Below are 6,506 nucleotides of genomic sequence, written 5' to 3' on the forward strand. Positions count from 1 at the left end.
CATGGCCAGGAGACAACCCCTTCCTATTGCGTGGGTGGCACTAATTTATAGAGAAAGCGCCAAAGCACAATTATGCGATTGCAGGGCGATGAAGAAGATGAATCGATGTCCTTTTTTATTCGGAGCCCAGCGGTCTAGCATATATGTACTGTAGCGACTTCCCGCAGTCGTCCGACGGCGTGCGACGGCGGCGAGTCTAGAATCTCAGTGTGCATCACAGCCAGGACGCCGATAAAGGGAGGTACTATCAATTGAGTAGGTACTACTCAATTTGCTGAGACGGAAAGTGAAAAGAGATCCTACTGTGAGGAAGATTCTTGTCCGCTTGGCGGTTACAACAATCACTTAGAGACATCACAAGCACCCGAAACCATCATTAAGTGGGTGTTGAGTGGGAGGTACAATTGTACCATGATGGTTGACAAGTTGTTTGCAAAGTGGCCCTCTGCGAGCTACTCTTGGTATGCATTAGATCTGCGAAGCAGTTCTAACGCATTCTGTGGGTGCGTTGGACACTGCGGAGTCATCACCACACGTACGAAAAGACTTGGTAGCTGATAGTAGAGTTTATTTATCTGATCATACACAAACAAAATGTGCACAACAGCTTTCTCATCGCATCTGACAGATAATATCGCGGCTCTACAGTATCCTAACAACTAAGGCTTTCTTCATCCTCTTCGAGCAATGCCCCCGCACCTTCTTCCATATCTATGCCCCGAAGCTCGCGCTCCATCCTACGCCTACGCCTTCTACGATACGAGTCCTGCGCTCTCTTCCGCTTTGCTATTGTAGACTCGGCAATTTCTTTGAGGCGCTTTCTGTAGCGCTCATAAGTCTGACCATCGGCGTCCCTCAGAGGATGCCATCGAATATGAAGATTTGTAAGCGCAACCGTGAGCTTGAATATACCATCATACAGAGACTCACTCCATCTGTACTTGTTTGCCGCGATAGCCCACAAAGCAGATTGCCTTCCAAAGTAGTTCTCCACTATAATGCGGTCCCCTGAAATGTTTTCATTCTCCCTACGCTGTTCCAATGTGAGCACTCCTCCCGTGGGCTTTTTCATGGGCATTACTGCACGAATGTCACTTTGGATTCCTTGATAGCCCTTGTCAAATAATATGGCCCAATGATTCGGATGTTCATCAACCCCATTGCTAATGTCTGTGATTGCTCGCTCCTCAACAGATTTTTCAACAGCATCAAGGTGAAAGCCAAGATTACGACGAAATATTTCAATGTCTGCTACTGACTCAGGCTCGTCTGCGCTGCAGTGTATCGCGAAGCCATTGGGAAGGACTGCAACTTCCGTCTTGTAACCTTATAGTTTATGCTTGCCCGAAAAGTAGCGCTTTGATTCCTCGAGTGAACCACTGGGACGATAAGACTGCTGAAAGGAGACGTCGCATGCGTAGAGACACATTTTGTATTTGTTGAACGTGCGCTTGTCGGCCTGGAGTCGGGTCATGGCATACTTGTTCTGATAAAAGGCGACAAATTTGTTGTAGCAGTGTCCCGAGAGGAGCCGGATCATCGCTGTAACGCGCTTCTCGAATATGGGGGGTTTGATACCGAACATATAGGCCATTATATCCCATTTGGCGTCCTGTTTTAACACGCACATTGCCATGAAGATCATATCTTTTCCAGTTATGGCTGACTTGCTACCACGGCCTGTATTGTAGTTTGAATAGACGTGTTCACGAATATGGGCCCAAATCGCGATAAACTCGTTCGGCGTAAAGTTTATTATATCCATGATCCCTTGTGACCCGTTGGCATTCAAGAAGCGAGTGTATAAAGGTGCGTCAGAGTCGTTCTCGTCTTCACAGTCTGACGGCATCGGATTGTCATCATATGCCTCAAGTTCTTCCTGACGGGCAGCCTGGATTTCTTGCAGTAGCGCAAGTGCTCGGCTGGCAGATGGGGGCGCACCACGGGGAGGCATGGTGAAGGCAATACCAAGAGGAGTGGGTGGGGAAAATGGGACCCGACGATGACAAGCGAATGTGTTCACGAGTACGGAAGAACTGGCATGGTTAGGTCAGCAGTTGCCTCGTGGCTGGGTTTGTGTCGTTTCGGGAATGGCGCGCAGTTTTCGCGCCAACTTGAAGAGAATGTCGTTCTATTCCGAAATGACTTTCTTTCGTACGAATAGACTACAGGCCATACAAATTAGGGCACGAATAGCCAAGTCACACAGTGAAATAAAAGGTCGTAACTGTTCTCTCCGCCTTGATATGATTCGTTGTGATATGGTGTTTTTTATGTTTAAGGCACCAACGTATGATATGCTCATTCTATTGCGAAGACCATATTTGTTTCTCCGGAGTTACTGGAGGTCTTCCAAACACCCCGTTAGCTGCTCCCTCCGCCTATTGGGGTCTCTCGTTTAGACAAAGCGGATGAGGTCTTAATCAGAGAAACATGTTTCGTCACTCCGCTTCCCGCCGTCGCACATCCGATTCTGCAGCTCTTCTACTACTGTACTGAAGCCACACGTGTATGAACACGTGTAAGCACTATAATAACTCGTGCCAGAGCGTTTAGCATAGCACTAAATCGTGGGAGGCACTACTCCAAGTAGCACTATTGCGGGACCCGCCCCTGTACAGGCTGGGCACGCCCATTAGTGCCGCTTTTACTTATGCCACCCTCCCACTAATGCCGGCCAGACGCACAAACACGAACAAACACAAATCGTGCCACGTGTCACACGGGTCCGGGTGTTATGCTGCCATCCGTCCGTCGCGCGTGAAAACATGTGAAAGCGCAGGGCGGCTTCCAAGCCCAATCCTGTTCACCGAAAGCGTTCACCTAACACCGTTCACAGACCTTAAAGCATCCCCACCGGTTGGAGAATAAATAAGCAAAGAGCTAAATATTTTCAACACTTGTCATTCAAATACTGGTGCCCATGTAATGTGCTCGATTCGGCGAGTACAGTACAGAGGGCCCTACTCATTAGTGCCGCCCGGTGTAAGACCCCAAAATTGGCACTATTGGGAGACGGCATTAATAGGTGACGTCGTCACATCTATTTTCATGCATTAGACCTTTCTCGCATATACTCAATAACTGTGCAACAAGGAAGCTATATATAATAATACAGCAGTATCTACGTATACGTGTCACCACCACAGTACATACGGGCCAATTGTTAGAAAGATAGACGTTACTGAGCGAGATAATCAAGTTTTGGAGTTACTACGCCTATGATAATTTTGAATTCGGATCTCTCACGACCCCTCACTCCAACGGACATGCCTCTCGCGTCTCTTCATTCAAACACTTATATTGAAATGCAACGATTATCAAATGCAACCTCAGTGCTCATCACAACATATCACGTGCTCTTGTGCACGACATATTCTAACACAACTTGCCAACACATCATCAGTATAAAGCACACGTCCACACAGCTGCAACAGAGAAAGAGGACAAGGAAGATACGCAAGATACCACGTAAACCATTGTTTCGCTACTGTTCACTTCCTTCGCCCGCTCCCTACTCTGATCCCACGAAGACACAGTAACCTGATTGCCCCCTGCTCCCAAATCAGCTTACTCTTAACGCCATCTCCTCGGGACAAAGTAATTACGAGAAGACCGTACGACTACGGAAATGAGCGGTTACATCGCCAACAACAAAGAAACTATCGATATCACACATCTGGCACCCCAGGATACACATTATTGAGTCAATTCCAAAGGGTAAGGCCGCAAAGTACTACATAAACGCTTCCCAAACTTTGCCAGCCCACATCCATCCCTGTCCTGCTCCTTGATGCACTTGCATACCCTTTTCCTTTTGCGTATTGTCCCATTCTTGCACACTTGCGTCATCCTGTTCCTCCTTTCCCCCTCTTGCGCTTGCCTCACCCAGCCCCCATTCCCTTCATCCTCAAACCCCAAGAAATGGCGACTCTTCGGCGCCCGACTGTCAGCGCCACCAATCCGTCCGAGGCTTCGCGCCTTTTGGCCGAAGTCGCGGCAGACCGAGAGCGAGATTTACAGCAATACTCCAAGCATTTCGAGCCTTCGGTTTTGGATGAGGATGAAATGGGGTCAAAAAGCCCCATAATGGACTCCTTCGTCGACAGTGGTGGCAGTCAGTACATGCCATGAAAAACTTCAGTTTAGTTGAGTGTTACGACCTTTATGGCCGCTTGCAAGATCACATATCAAAAACTACAACTATGGCCGAGGAAAGCGATCGAAGTATGCTGTTAGGATGTATTTTTCATGTTGCTTGCAGTTTGCAAGCACTCTGGACAATGATATTTTTTGGGAAAGCTGTTTAACATAAAGGGCCCTACGTTTGAGCGTCTTGTTACTAGCTTTCTGAAGATTCTAGCCGACTACGAATACGATTTCTACGTTGACGGGGCTGCAGAACAATTCACGATGACAGAAGCTATTCGTGAAAAGGCCACTTTCAAAACATACGGCATGGCGCGTTACGCCACCCACGTAACACATCAACAAACCAACCGTCCTCGCGGTAACATTCAGGAAATTAAGGCCTATTTTAGGTGAAAACATAAGCTGTAAGGTTTCAAAACGGGTGTGTCTGTCTTGGCTAATGGATTGGCAGTGGATTGCTCAAGGCACTACACGGGTGTAGTGCAGTGGACACACTCGCCAACGAGGGCGTAAATCTCGCTATGAGGGAAAGCGGTATGTCCAGTCACCACCAGGGTGTTTGAGGCCCTCTGTCCGTGGTAGCTCAGAGGTAACGCGAGAATCGCGGGTAGAGTCGCGGTCAGCGCGTGAAGTGGTACTCGGGATCGAGTAACTAGAAGGAGTGCGTGTGGCGGTCGCGTCGCGGACCGCTATCGACAGTGTCGAAGAAGAACAAAACAAGAAGGCAGAAGAAAGAAGGAAGGAGAAGTGTAGCGTAGAAACGTAGAAAATAGGGGAAAAAGTAAAGGAAAAACAAGAAAAAGGATGACGACGAAGGGTGCAGGTACCAGACTTAGCCAACTAGATAGGAACCGTAGAGGATCCCACCAGAGATGGGGTCCGATCACCTCATGCCTCTTTACTGTAACGCCTTCTGACACCCGACCTATATAGGCCGAGCGCCGTCGTCGGCGTCGGGTACTAAATGGGTAATTAACAATTAATTATCGTCATTAGAATTGCCACTTGGCATTAGACGCTAATTAGCGTAGAAAGTCGTGGGCACCACGTATGTATACGTGTTGTACACGTGTTGTACACGTATCATATACTTGTCATACGACTGTCATACACGTGTGTCCACGTGTGGTACACGTGGGGTACCTTCCCAAGTGTGCGCTCACAGTACACGTGTCAAAGGCGAGGAGCGTGGCCCCGCGACGGCGGTGACCAGGGATAAACGGCGCAGGGCCACTGCACTACAACGGGTTCGACTGCATACATAGATATTTTCTATCGGAATTTGGCGTGGCACAAGACCCAATGGCGCAAATCAGTTGATGAACGTAGTAGTAGTATTCCTGATGTGGGCCCTGCGGCGGACAAGTACTCTCGGTACTGGGCGGTGCTGATGGAAAATGGTTACCAAGGGGCCGCAGAGAGCATCAGAGCCATTACACCTGTCAAAAAGCCTCGGGGGAGCGAGTTGAGTCGACACGACGAGGATCCAAACAGAAAAATTGCAGGAGACAGAATTATTGTCGAAAATTATTTCGGCAGACAGTGCACGCTTTGCATGGTTGTTTCTAATAAGTTTCGTTGGTCTGAAGGAAATTATGATCCTACTTTTCTGTTTACGTTGGCCATGACGAATGCGCACATTCTGAAACACCCTTCACGTGCGGATGATGGCGATCTTTATCGCCAGTTTTTGAACTGAAGAACTGAGATTGTTGAAGCTACTGTAAAGAAAAGAAAGTGTACGCAGGAGCGCAATAGGGCCCGTCGCAGAGCGCGCCTAACTCAACGACTAGCCACAAGATCCATAATTGGGAGAGAGTTAGGGGCAGGGGTAATGGAGGCTTCAAGTTTTGACGATTAGATAGTGTGCAATTGCGCAATATTTGTAGAAATCTGCAGATGGAAGTAGATGTGGCGCAACATGCCAAGAGGGGGGTTGCTGCGCAGTTACAGAGGTATTGTGCAACTACCAGTAAACAATCAAGCGGAGTGTGTGGTTACCCATTGACAGCTCAGAAAACGACATTTTCCCGTATTACGGAGATGCTTAGTAACTGCTGTCAAGACCTATTCGGTAATTAACGTCTACCTGCTCCGCGTTGGGTCTCTGTCGTGTTTTGCAGGGAGAAACGCGCGCTGTGCGGACCTCAGATACGAAAGAGCGTCCGAAACTTGACATTCAGTAGCCAAATCTTCCAGCTCTCCAAACAATTCCGCAATCTCAGCGACAGAGGGGACAGTCCTTCGCTCTCTCGCGTCCTCTGCGCTCCCATCTTCATCACTTGATTGCGTTGTAGTTTTGTTCGTCACACCCTGAACAAACTCAAAAACGTCCATGCCATCATTAACAAACG

The sequence above is a fragment of the Chondrus crispus genome, genomic scaffold, assembly GCF_000350225.1.
Source record: "Chondrus crispus Stackhouse genomic scaffold, scaffold_13, whole genome shotgun sequence".
Classification (NCBI taxonomy): domain Eukaryota; phylum Rhodophyta; class Florideophyceae; order Gigartinales; family Gigartinaceae; genus Chondrus; species Chondrus crispus.